Source organism: Lepisosteus oculatus, chromosome 4, assembly GCF_040954835.1.
Source record: "Lepisosteus oculatus isolate fLepOcu1 chromosome 4, fLepOcu1.hap2, whole genome shotgun sequence".
NCBI lineage: Eukaryota > Metazoa > Chordata > Actinopteri > Semionotiformes > Lepisosteidae > Lepisosteus > Lepisosteus oculatus.
This window is the reverse complement of record NC_090699.1, coordinates 30,972,132-30,983,443: the sequence shown is the minus strand read 5'-3', so window position 1 is coordinate 30,983,443 and position 11,312 is coordinate 30,972,132.

Sequence of the window (11,312 nt, the reverse complement as noted above, 5' to 3'; positions counted from 1 at the left end):
CTGGGGAAGCTAAAGTTGTGCTCATCCTGCGAACTATGTGGGTCCTAATGACCCAGTATAATGATGGGGACACTATACTGTAAAAAAGGTGCCACCCTTCAGATAAGATGAAAACTGAAGCCCTGACTCTTCATGGTCATTAAAAATCCCAGGGAGTTTCTCAAAAAGTGGGAGGAGTTTATCCTGGTGTCCTGGCCAAATTTCCCCCTCGGCCTTTACCAATCATGGCCTCCTAATAATCCCCATCTATGAATTGGCTATGAATTGTTCTCCTCCTCACTGATGTGAGCTATTATTTTTGAGTTCTTCTGTTGCCATAGATACTCCTTCCTCTTCTATGCTAATACTGTTTAATCCATAACTTTGTTCTTCTGCTGCTGACTTCTTCCTTAGTAGACCTCTGAGTGAAGTACTCATTCAGCACATCAGCTATTTCCTTTTTATTGTCTGGAAATTTCTCATTATTGTCCCCAATGCATTTTGCTTCATTCTTTAAAGTTAATTTTATCTTTTTATTATTTATTTTAGTCTCCATGGCAATATTCCTCCTCATCTCTCTCTTGTTAAGCCATTGGGGATATTATGGGTTTAGCTTTTGCCCCACTCACCCTAACCAAAGACATGGTACTGGACAAGACAAATATCGATGGTAAAATTTTGAAATATTATAAATTGTTCTCTAATAAAAGCCACTGCTGGAACACAGTGCAACATGATTACTAAATATCTTTTTTGTAGTTTCATTTCTTAGTATGAAGCATTTTTAGCAGCAGTAGCATAACCAATCTTTCTAATTTCTTGAAGGAGTAAGGTTACATTATTTACATTTCATTTTAAATTTATTAAGAGAGGTGAAACAAGCTTCCTTTTTGACAAGAATGCTTATCGGGATCTGAAAAACATAATGGTTTTAGTCTGTCTTCAGGTTATACCAGAAAAGTATTTCTTTCATGGCATGAGTACAGTAGCTGTCACATTTTGTGGGCTCTATTATGTGAAGAAATTCCATTTGTAAGGAGAACATACAAAGAATAAAAATATTTTCTGAAATACGTATTGTCAAAAATTTAACTCACCTAACTGAGAAATGATCACATATTAAGAATTTTATTTTGAACGGTTAATGTATATATTTTACCCTTTCAAGTGTCCTAGATCTGACACAGGATGGCAGTATAGCTACACTGTTTAATAAAGGATGCACCTTTGAATACAAGCTTCCCTGCTGCGTGTGTAACTCAAATCACACCAAAAACTGCAAGTAACTCTACTGTTTAACAAAATGATGACAAAAAAAACTGTGCGTTTCTTAACCTTGTAGCCAGATTTCAACACTCAGTATTTTCCTCATGCCCATAATAGCATTTGCAAAGTACATGGTTAATTTGTTGAAAACAGGGGGTAGTTTTTATACACAGGGTTGAGGGAATCTAGCACAAGCTGTCAAGCCATGGTGTCGAAGTTGACAAAGTGGGCTCTTCCAGGTGAAAGCTGGATGAGATCCCTGGAACTCTTAGATACTAGCAAGCAAACAGGCTAGATGGAATGGCCTACACTCATTATATCCTCTCTTTCATGTTCTGATGACACAAAATCAAAGGCTTTGCCCAGCCTTTAGTGTAGGAGTAGGAATGAAGGAATATAGGAGTATGCAGCTTGACAATAAATGAACAACTGCTTTTCCACTCCAGCTCTTTTTTCACTAGTGTTTGTCTTTTCCAGCGGTTAAGTGGTTTGGCCTGGCAAATGAGGACCTATATGCGCTATTTTCTGAATTGAAAATCAATAAGACCTTTGACAGGCAGGCACATGACAGGTCCAAGCATGAGTCAATCTTTCTGCAGGACTGAAAAAGTGGTCAGTGGTGTACCTTGTATTGAATTAGATGTCAGCTACACAGTGAACTCCATTACTTCTCAACTCAGCGCAAAAGATGGTTTCCCATGAGTTTAATTTTTCTCCAGGCATCACAGAAATGAATTACAGCTTCGTCTGATGTCTTCTGCGCACTGTATTGTATTGACAGATTAGTTGCAGAGGGCAATTAATGTCCTTTTGCCTCCCTCAACTGGATTCTGATTTCTGGAAGGATGAAAGCTTCATATCTGAAGCTTCATATCCAAACCTATTAATTCTGCAATTATGCACTCCTGTTAACATGAATGAGTTAGGAATTCTTAATTCAACTTCAAAGTCAAGTTACACTCTGGCATTAAAAAGATGCTTCAAAGAGGACAGTGTTCATTTTAGAATTGTGGAAATGTCTATCCTTTTACTGCAGGCCTTTCTCAGGCCTTAAACAAACATTCAAGCCTGTTCTGGAATTCTTACTCATGATGATGATTAAGCTCATTGTTTTATCTGAGATGATAATAATGAGCAGAGTTTAAAGAAAGTTCCTGTAAAAGCATACATACCAGTAGTGCAAAACTTGCATTGTTGTAAACCAAAACAAATGTTCACTGCTAGTGCAAATACATGCTGTTTATTAGTTGAAAGTAAGTTATATTTCAAGTTATAGTGTATACAAAGAAAAAACACAAGACAGAGCTCTAACAGGAGATACAGGGATGTGCCGTCAGATTTACAGCTGCAGTCCCAACAGGTGGGAAAAGATGGCACAGTCCAGAGGTGCCCCAAATCTGGTTCCCCACTGAGTTGCAGGGGTGAAGAATAAAGAGCAAAAGAGGCTCAGCAGTGAGGGGGAGAAACAACTAAATATCCAGACTACAGTATGTACAGGAGAGGCCAGATACTGGTAAGAGGAGGGGCTGCCATACTGTAAGTAATAGACTGTTGTGCTCTTGGCACTGCTTAAAATTAACTAAGAATCCAATTAACCAAGTTCTCTTGTTAATTACCATCATTAATCAAAGTCCTTAGTAAGCCAGTACTAGCAAGAAACCAACTTTGCTCTGTAATTTTCTTCTGTATCAGTTATCTGTGTAGAGGATGGTATTCACGCCTTATGCCTCACTTACAGTAATTTGCCGACAGGTCTCTATTTGCCTGTACTAAACCTGGGGACACCGTGCCCTGTGCTCACTTTCCATCAATCCACTATACCATTTAGAACCTCAAGCTCATCTATCTGAAGGTTTCTAGGGAGAAGGATTATAATGATTAATTTAGAGTTTATTAGGCATATCTCTGTAACTTTAGAAACAAAAGTTGTTGTTTTTTGTCTTGGAATTTTTCTCCAAGGAGCCTGTGAAAATAATAAAAAGAAAAACAAAACAGTCCTAGTCTGCCTAAATGTTTCAGGATGGCGAAGCCTTAATAAATGGAGTATAAGTACTTTGTGTACTTTCTTCGTCAAATGGGTTTAGCTGAGTCAAGGAGACCCCGAAGACCTCTCAGATCTAATAGAAATCTACAGTATGTGCTTAATAAAATTGGAGACAACTGAAATAGAATTTACAAAAGTTTTCTTTCAGAAGTCTGAAGTAAAACATGATTTAACCATTACCATCATGCCACCATTTGGGAGTTCGTTTCATGCAAAAAAGGTATGGAGATCAGGAAAACACAGGATAAGCCTGAAAGGAAGCACTCTAATTTTGAGTCTGGTCTTCAGCCTCCATACGGTTTGATTAACTATGCATTGATTGCAAATTGTGAGACTTGACCTTGAATGAAAAATGTATTGATAAGCTGTAGGTGGTCTTGCTAATTCAAACATAGGAGACTAGAATCCCATGCAGTCCTCCCTCATTTCATAGTATAACAATGCAACACAGACATATATTTTTGGAGATTGGGAATTGTAGCATTACACAGACATTTTGAAACACATAGTTAATATAAATGAAATTTGAAATAATACATTCTGTAGTGCAGTTTGATATAGATCACATCTGCTTTTGGTTTCACAACCGATTTCTTGTGTAAATATACAGTATGTACTAGCTGAGTTTAAATATATGTGTAAATGCCCCATTTTGTTAAAAACATTTATTTTTTAAAACAAAAATACTTGCCTCTTACACTATGATTTATATAAGGTGAGCCACATCTCATAATATAGATTGAAGTTTGTGCAACCATTCCTTTCACCTTTGAAGCAGCAGGCTTTTAGCCTGCTTTTCAATATCTTGTGATACGATAAATAAAAGCATCATTCTTCAACTGTTTTGGGTTTTTTTTCTTATTACAAATTTGCTCATTTCATTTAATATTTAAGATAGGTGCAAGGCAGGCTGAAATTATGCTACATCATTAAGTTCTGGTGGAGTGTAGGAAAGCAGTCTTTAGCCTTTGTCAAGGGTGCAGAGAGCAGACACCTGCAGGAAAAAATGCTATGAATTGAGATAGATGGGTAAAATCTCATCCTCTTCTGGAACACAAATACTAGGAAAAACAGGAATAGACCGAAAGGAATAAAATATAATGAAATATTTTAATGTAAACCTTAGATGTGTGGGTAGATTCATATCTATCACTAACCAGTTTCTTAAAAATGTGAAGTTAGAATGCTATACAATGAACTAACATCCAGAGTCCAGTTTGGGTTTTGGCTAAGAAGGTTACCTAGTAACTTTTTTATGAAATGATGAAAGGTGACAGTATTCTACCCATTGTTTGTTTGTCCAACAACTAGTGTAATGGTTGTTTGAACAAGTTTATTTTTAAAGGGAAAATAACGCTTGTTGGTAGTGAGACAGGATGGTCAGGATTGAGTTTCCTCAAAGATAAAAAGGTATCAGGGTGAATTGACTGTCAAGATTCTTTATCCCAACTACATTGAACTTGTACAGGAATCTCTTCAAAAAGTGTTGCATCCCAGCAGCACCATCTAAGAATCATTCCATAACTGGTAACTGTCCTGAGAGGAGAGTGGAACACGACCAAATCAAAACATTAACAGTTCTGTATTTTGGAGCGTAACATCCTCATTAGAATTTGAAATTGTGCTGTGACCCACAAGGTGCTAGAATTCTGGTTTGTTTCTATTATCCATGGCTATGGGTTTTTTGTCTTTTTGAATTTTGTAGACATTGTAAAGTAATGGTTCCTTATCTCTGTCTTAAATGAGTTCAGCAGTAGATTTCAGTTGTGACCTTGTGTTCTTGTTTCACTACTGAGTCAAAAAAAATTGGGCACTGGTTTGAATCATGTACACCCCTTAGGACTTTGTATAGTTAGATCAAATCTCCTCTCATTCTCCTTTACTCTACATTAAAGAGACTTAGCTCCCTTAACTGTTCCCTACAAAACAATAACCTCAGACTAGGAATTATTCAGATTTTCTTCTTTGAATTCTGTCTCAGGCTATAATATCACTTTTATGGTATTATGAGCAACTCAACACAATATTATGAATTACTTCTTACTAGTGCATCGTAAACCTTAAGCATAACTTCCCTTGATTTAAATATCACATCCTTTAATGCAAAAGTGCTCTTTGCTTTTTGATTGCTTCCCCATGCTGTCTTGATGAGGTCGTTGAAGAATCTACAAAAATCTACCTATTTACGCAAATCCCTTCCATGTGCAGGATCAGCTTTTGTTTTAATTTACCTCTAACGCTCATTTACATAACTTGACCAGAAATAGAAATAGGACTGATTGATCTATAGCTTCCTGGTTCAGTTCTGTTCATTTAATGAAATCAAGAAACATTTGGAATTCTGTGGGTACTGCTTTCAATTCTAAGTGAAATGTTATATGTCATAGCTAGGGGTTTATGAATAGCATCCCTCCCATTTCCTTAAGCAAGAACTCTTTCTAATGTCTTACAATTGTAAACATTTTGTTTCCCACCAAATCGTTTCTTTCCCTCAAATATGACAGCTGCCTCTTTCTTTGCTTGATCTCCCAATGAATTCTTTTGTGCCTCATTCAGGGATGCGAACTAACAACAAGATACAGTATGTACTGTAATTATGTGAGACACTTCAGTTCATACTGTTTGACAGTAAGCGCTTCATTCAAGAGGCATTTAGGAAAATATTCAAGATTTGTTTTTTTTTTGCTTTGTGGGAGAAGGAAGCTAATTTTTTTTCTTTTAAAGTCTATCAGTAAACATCTGACGGAAGAATTGAGAAACTCTTATCTGATTTGAGTTCTGTTTAAAGAAAGCTGGTAATTCGTGGTTTGTGAATAGCACTTAGGTTGCACAGGACGTAACCAGCAAATGGAGACGGGAAGACATCATTTCACATTCAAAGGAGGTACTTTTCCAATAATGACTGATTGTTTAGAGGCTCTTATCATGTGTTTAATGTTTTTTTTCTACCCCATCATCCAGAGCTGCAGGGACACAAAGGTACCAAACAAATGACCAGTTCCCAGACTTCCAGTAGTGTGTAATCAATGATAGAAAAAGTTTAATAAAAGAAACAGAAAAACTGTGCTTGGTCAATATTGCTATAGTAGCTGCTCACATAGCAGGAAACATTATCTATTTGGGTTAGATTTCCAGAGCATCCTAGATCAACAAAAATTAATTTCACTTCATGTTTGTTTTTTTTGTGAGGCTAGTGAGAAAACTGAGATCCACGGGTATTTTACTGCTTGAGAAGCTCTACTACCAACAGTGGAGTCTGGTCTTCAGCAGAGTAAGAATGCCTGAATCAGATGATCTCAGATTAAGAGCTGGACTACACTCTTGCAATGAATTCCAAAAATAATCTGGAGCTAAACTAATAAATTGCTTATCTGTAAGTAGGAGAACTTTGAAGTCCACTCTAAATTTTGCTAGGAACCAGCACAATTTAAAGAAGACTCAAGTTATGTGTTGATTCAAAGTGCTTCCAGTTAGCAAATAAGGTACAGAATTGTGGCATTACTGAGGCCTGTTTTGTGCTTTAGAAGATATTCCAGTATAGTACGATGATATAAAGGCACTATGTCAGCATGGGACAGGCCAAGAAAGGGTCTTTACTGAGCAAAGTTACACAGGTAGAAGAAATCATTGGACAGATATAACCACAACTTTTAAACACTTGTAGCATTTGAGCTAAGCGAATGGACCTGTTTTACAAATGGCTAGAGCTGACTGCAATGGCCATGTTTTTGTGTTTTTGAAACACGTTTTAAATAGAATCATACTGCTATATGTATTGCCCTATTCTCTGATCTAATATGAGATGCCGACAAGCCTTCAGGACAACACTTACAGTGTATAAACACAGTAAATTTCCCTCGTCACATTTACCCCATGGTACTACTGATCAGAAATTATATTTTGATGATATTCCAAGCAGGAGCCCTAAGAATGTTACAATATGTCACCTCAGCGCCTTCTTAAATTGAAAGCTATATAAAGCTGTAATCATTAGTACAAGAAAGCAATCAGGATAATGACACTATATTTTCTCAGTCTGTTTTTTTCCTCTGGGAGTCACCCACTTATCTGTTTGCCTGATCAAGTGACCTCAGATTCAGTTTGCATCAGGACCAGGAAATTTTCTAGTTCATTAGGCCGATGCAGATGCTCATACACTTGTATGTCAAAGTTATATTTATAAATGTCACTCACAAAAGCACACAAAGGAACCTGCAGCAATAAAAGCATTAAAGGCCCTGTGTGTCTTCAGTATTACATTTTGGGCCAGATTTCACTGAAGACATAAAGGTCAATAAAGACCGTAATTATTCTTCTGAATGGCTTGAGAGTCATGCTATTTATTTAATGGGTACAATAAACTATATGAATTTAATCTGACTAGGGTTTATAAAAGGTGTTGCACTCAATTTAAAATAATTATATTTCCCATAATAATTTACTTGTGTTGTCTTTCACTACAGGTCCTCTTTGGCAATTATGCACCAGAGACAAAATTCACACAAAAGCCACATCTGGTTAGCAGGTGTCTCTCGTAGAAGGTGTCTTCACCATTAAGAAAAAGCATGTCCTTCAGTATTTTCATGTCCTTGGAGACTTAATGAAAAACTGGACAAGGGCATAGACTTCTCTTTTCTCTAAAACGCTTCGGTACTCCATTGAGTAAAATTTGTATATTTTATTTTTGTTGTGTAAATATATTAGTTTTATTTTTATAAGCCAAAAAGAAGCTCAAGCCCTACAAAAAAACAGCCTTACTGCTCCCTTCTCAGAAGTTAGAAATGATACTCCAGTCCAACCAACTTGGAGGATGCGTGACTGTGTCCCCTCCAGAATCTGAGAAATTGAGCCTCTAGGCTCTAGGATCTGATTAATTCAGTTTTAAGGTGGTATCATTATGGGAGGGTTAATAATATGAAGTGAACACTTGGTTCTTTTGAATTGTCAGGTTAAAAAAATAATTTGGGACACAAGTATAATACTGTTTCTTATCTTAAAAGAACTATTTTGTAGTATGCTTAACTGTGATAGCTTTTCTTGACTGAGGCATTTTATCTTACAGTCCAAACAGCAAAGGATCTGGGATAAGCCCTGTAACAAAGCGAAATACGTCATGCTCCTGCTTGCCCTGGGCGACATTGCAGACTAAGATAGCAACTAAAAGTACGAACCAGATTAAAGTATAAAATTATATACATACAGTTTGATAATTTCCTGTAAAGAAGATCCTACTGAGAACAATAACTCTCAAAGTATGATTGCAAGCTGTGAAGGTGACTCATAATGTTTTGTGGAGATGCAAGAGACCCCTCACCACACAACCCACTATATGTGCTCTGCTCACAAAAGGTAGGAAATGAGTGAGTTCAAAACAGAATCCTGACATGGCGCGTGAATGTGGCTGAGCTGCGACTCGGATGAATATGGCTGTGCACTTTTTGATTTGACATGATGCAATGCAGTCATGGTTTGTCAGATCCACTGTCTATAGCCTGTGGCTTACCAGGTGCCTGCAATCCAGATACCTTGCACAGGTGAAGCCATCTTAGCTCTCCGATTAGTGCTGTGGTCTTGCAGTGTGATTAAGAAGTGGGAGGTCTGGGGGACATGCGGATTTATTGCTGCTTTAGTATGAGGGTTGCAGCAGAGGTCTGTGATGACAACAATCGAACATTGCAGATTGTGGGAGGGGGGGATGAAGAAGCAGCTCTGTGTTTGAAAAAGATCCTTAAACTGGATAGTTAAAAGGATCATTTCCTTTTGTTTAATGTGCATTAATCTCATAACATTGCCAACCCAAGTGGACCTTTTTATGAAGAAGTAGAATACTTTCAAAACTAAACAACCTTCAGTATATGAAAAAGCTTCTTATTGTTAATAATACATTCTCAAGACACAAGTCTAAATTTCATTTTCAACATGAAGACTTAATTTAGTCAATAAATATGCAAACATACTTCTAGTCTTTAATAACATTATGGGAATATGGGATGTAATTCACAGGTCATGTGGAACAAAGAAAAACATTTACCAATGTAATGTAAACGTTGTTTTGCGCTGTGTTTCAAACGTTCTGCTTAAGTCTGTTGCGTCTTGCATTGAATTAACATCTATGCACAAGGCACTTTTGAGATATGTTAATCCACGTGAAATGTTTTTTTTTGCATTTTGTACTCTTGGGTGTAATTTGTATTTTTGCAGTTACTTTTAAAGAATAAATTATATTGCACTCAAACAAAAGTAAACTGAATAATTTAGGTAATATATAACTGAAATAACTCAGAAAGCTAAACTATGGATCGACATGGTTCCCATGCTGACTGACTTTTTGAGCAAAATGAAAAACATAAAATATTTATCTTTAAAACTACAGCAATACAAGGAGAAAATGAATTATGAAACCATATCTCTGAACAGTATTAGGGTTGGAACAGCAACACAAAGGGTGGTGGGAGTCTGGAACAAGCTCTATAGTCATGTTGTTGCCCGGAGTAAGTCTGCATACTGTGACCACATTCCAGCAGAACAACAAGGCCTCTTGCGGCTTTCTTGTCAGCTGAGAATGTCACAGTTAGCCAGGCATATCCACCCTCCTAGACTTGACCCTGTTAACATCCATGGGATATGCAGAGATGACGTGGCATTTTTGCCAAGGCTCCACAAAGATATGAAACCTAATCCCACTGGACAGCATCTGAATCAAGGCATGCTTCACAGACCTTTTGCTTCCAACACTGACCGAACATGCTACGGGCTGGTGACTTTCACAGTAGGTCTCCTTTTGATAAGCATAACGAATTCACAGAACCTAGGTCACAGTTGTTCAATATAATTTCTGTGAACCTCCAACAAAAAGATGACCATTTTCCTGGCAATAACAAAAAATGATACGTCTTTCAATACACTTATCGAGCAAAGCACTCCTAATCTATCATCTTAAAAAAAAGATTGTAGAAAAATTAAGATGACAGTGGTAATCTCAATACACTAAAGTATAAGGCTAGGGAGGTTTAATATCTATTTGGAAATTACCTCAAATAAGGTCAACTCTGAAATCACCTACTGTGCTACACAGTCTGTTGAGTTATTAAAAGCAACTGACAATGTGTTCTGAGTCTAAATCCCTCTCTCAAAGGCTTCCTGAAGGATTAGTACTGTAATGTAGTTTCCATACTCTGCCACATGTATTTCTTCTTTTAAAAAGTCTGTCAGGTGCTTTTGAAAAACACAGTAGTTGATGAGTCTACAGGTGCAGAATAACGGGCATGTCTCCAAAGTGTTCTGGATGAGAGATGGATGGGGGAGGATCTGTTTTGATCTTCCTCTTCTGCAATGGATCAACTCAACAACGTCTGCACACTGAAATTCCGTGAGATAAAAGGACCGTACTTACCAGGCCTAGTTCTGAATCATGCTGTGGCCTCAGTCTTACCTCTCTGTAGCTCAGCGTAGCAAGTCTTGTTTGAGGACAGGCAATATGAAACAATGACCCTGTTTGTGTGATGTGTCAGTTACCACAGATCAGTTAAGTGCAGTGATCAAGGTGTGGTTGAAATAGATGCATCAAGCATTCTTAGTTTACACCTCCCACAGCATACCAATAAAAGGTATTAATAGTCCAGTCATTTGTATACAGAGAAGGAGAAGAATGTTCATACACTCAGTTGCGAATTACGCATTTCTAGCACAGACAGCCTCTTATTTTTGCCATGTATTTATTTTGTAATGCCCCAATTCATCTCCTGACATACATGTTACTGTTTAGTTGTGAAAACAGAAACATCCCCTAGATGTGTGTTGTCATCTAAATGCCACCTAGGTGGTTGTTCAATTTCAGTTATGGATGAACTGGGTATCTTGGGTACTTTGGGATGCAAAGTGCTTTCTAAATACTTGAAATTATGATTATATGACTAACTATGACTAATTATCTGACTGTGTGATTTTGTACTGAGAATGTGAAGTTCATTTTCTTCAAAACAAAATACTCAATAGTTATTCTAACTGTCAACAAATACTGTAC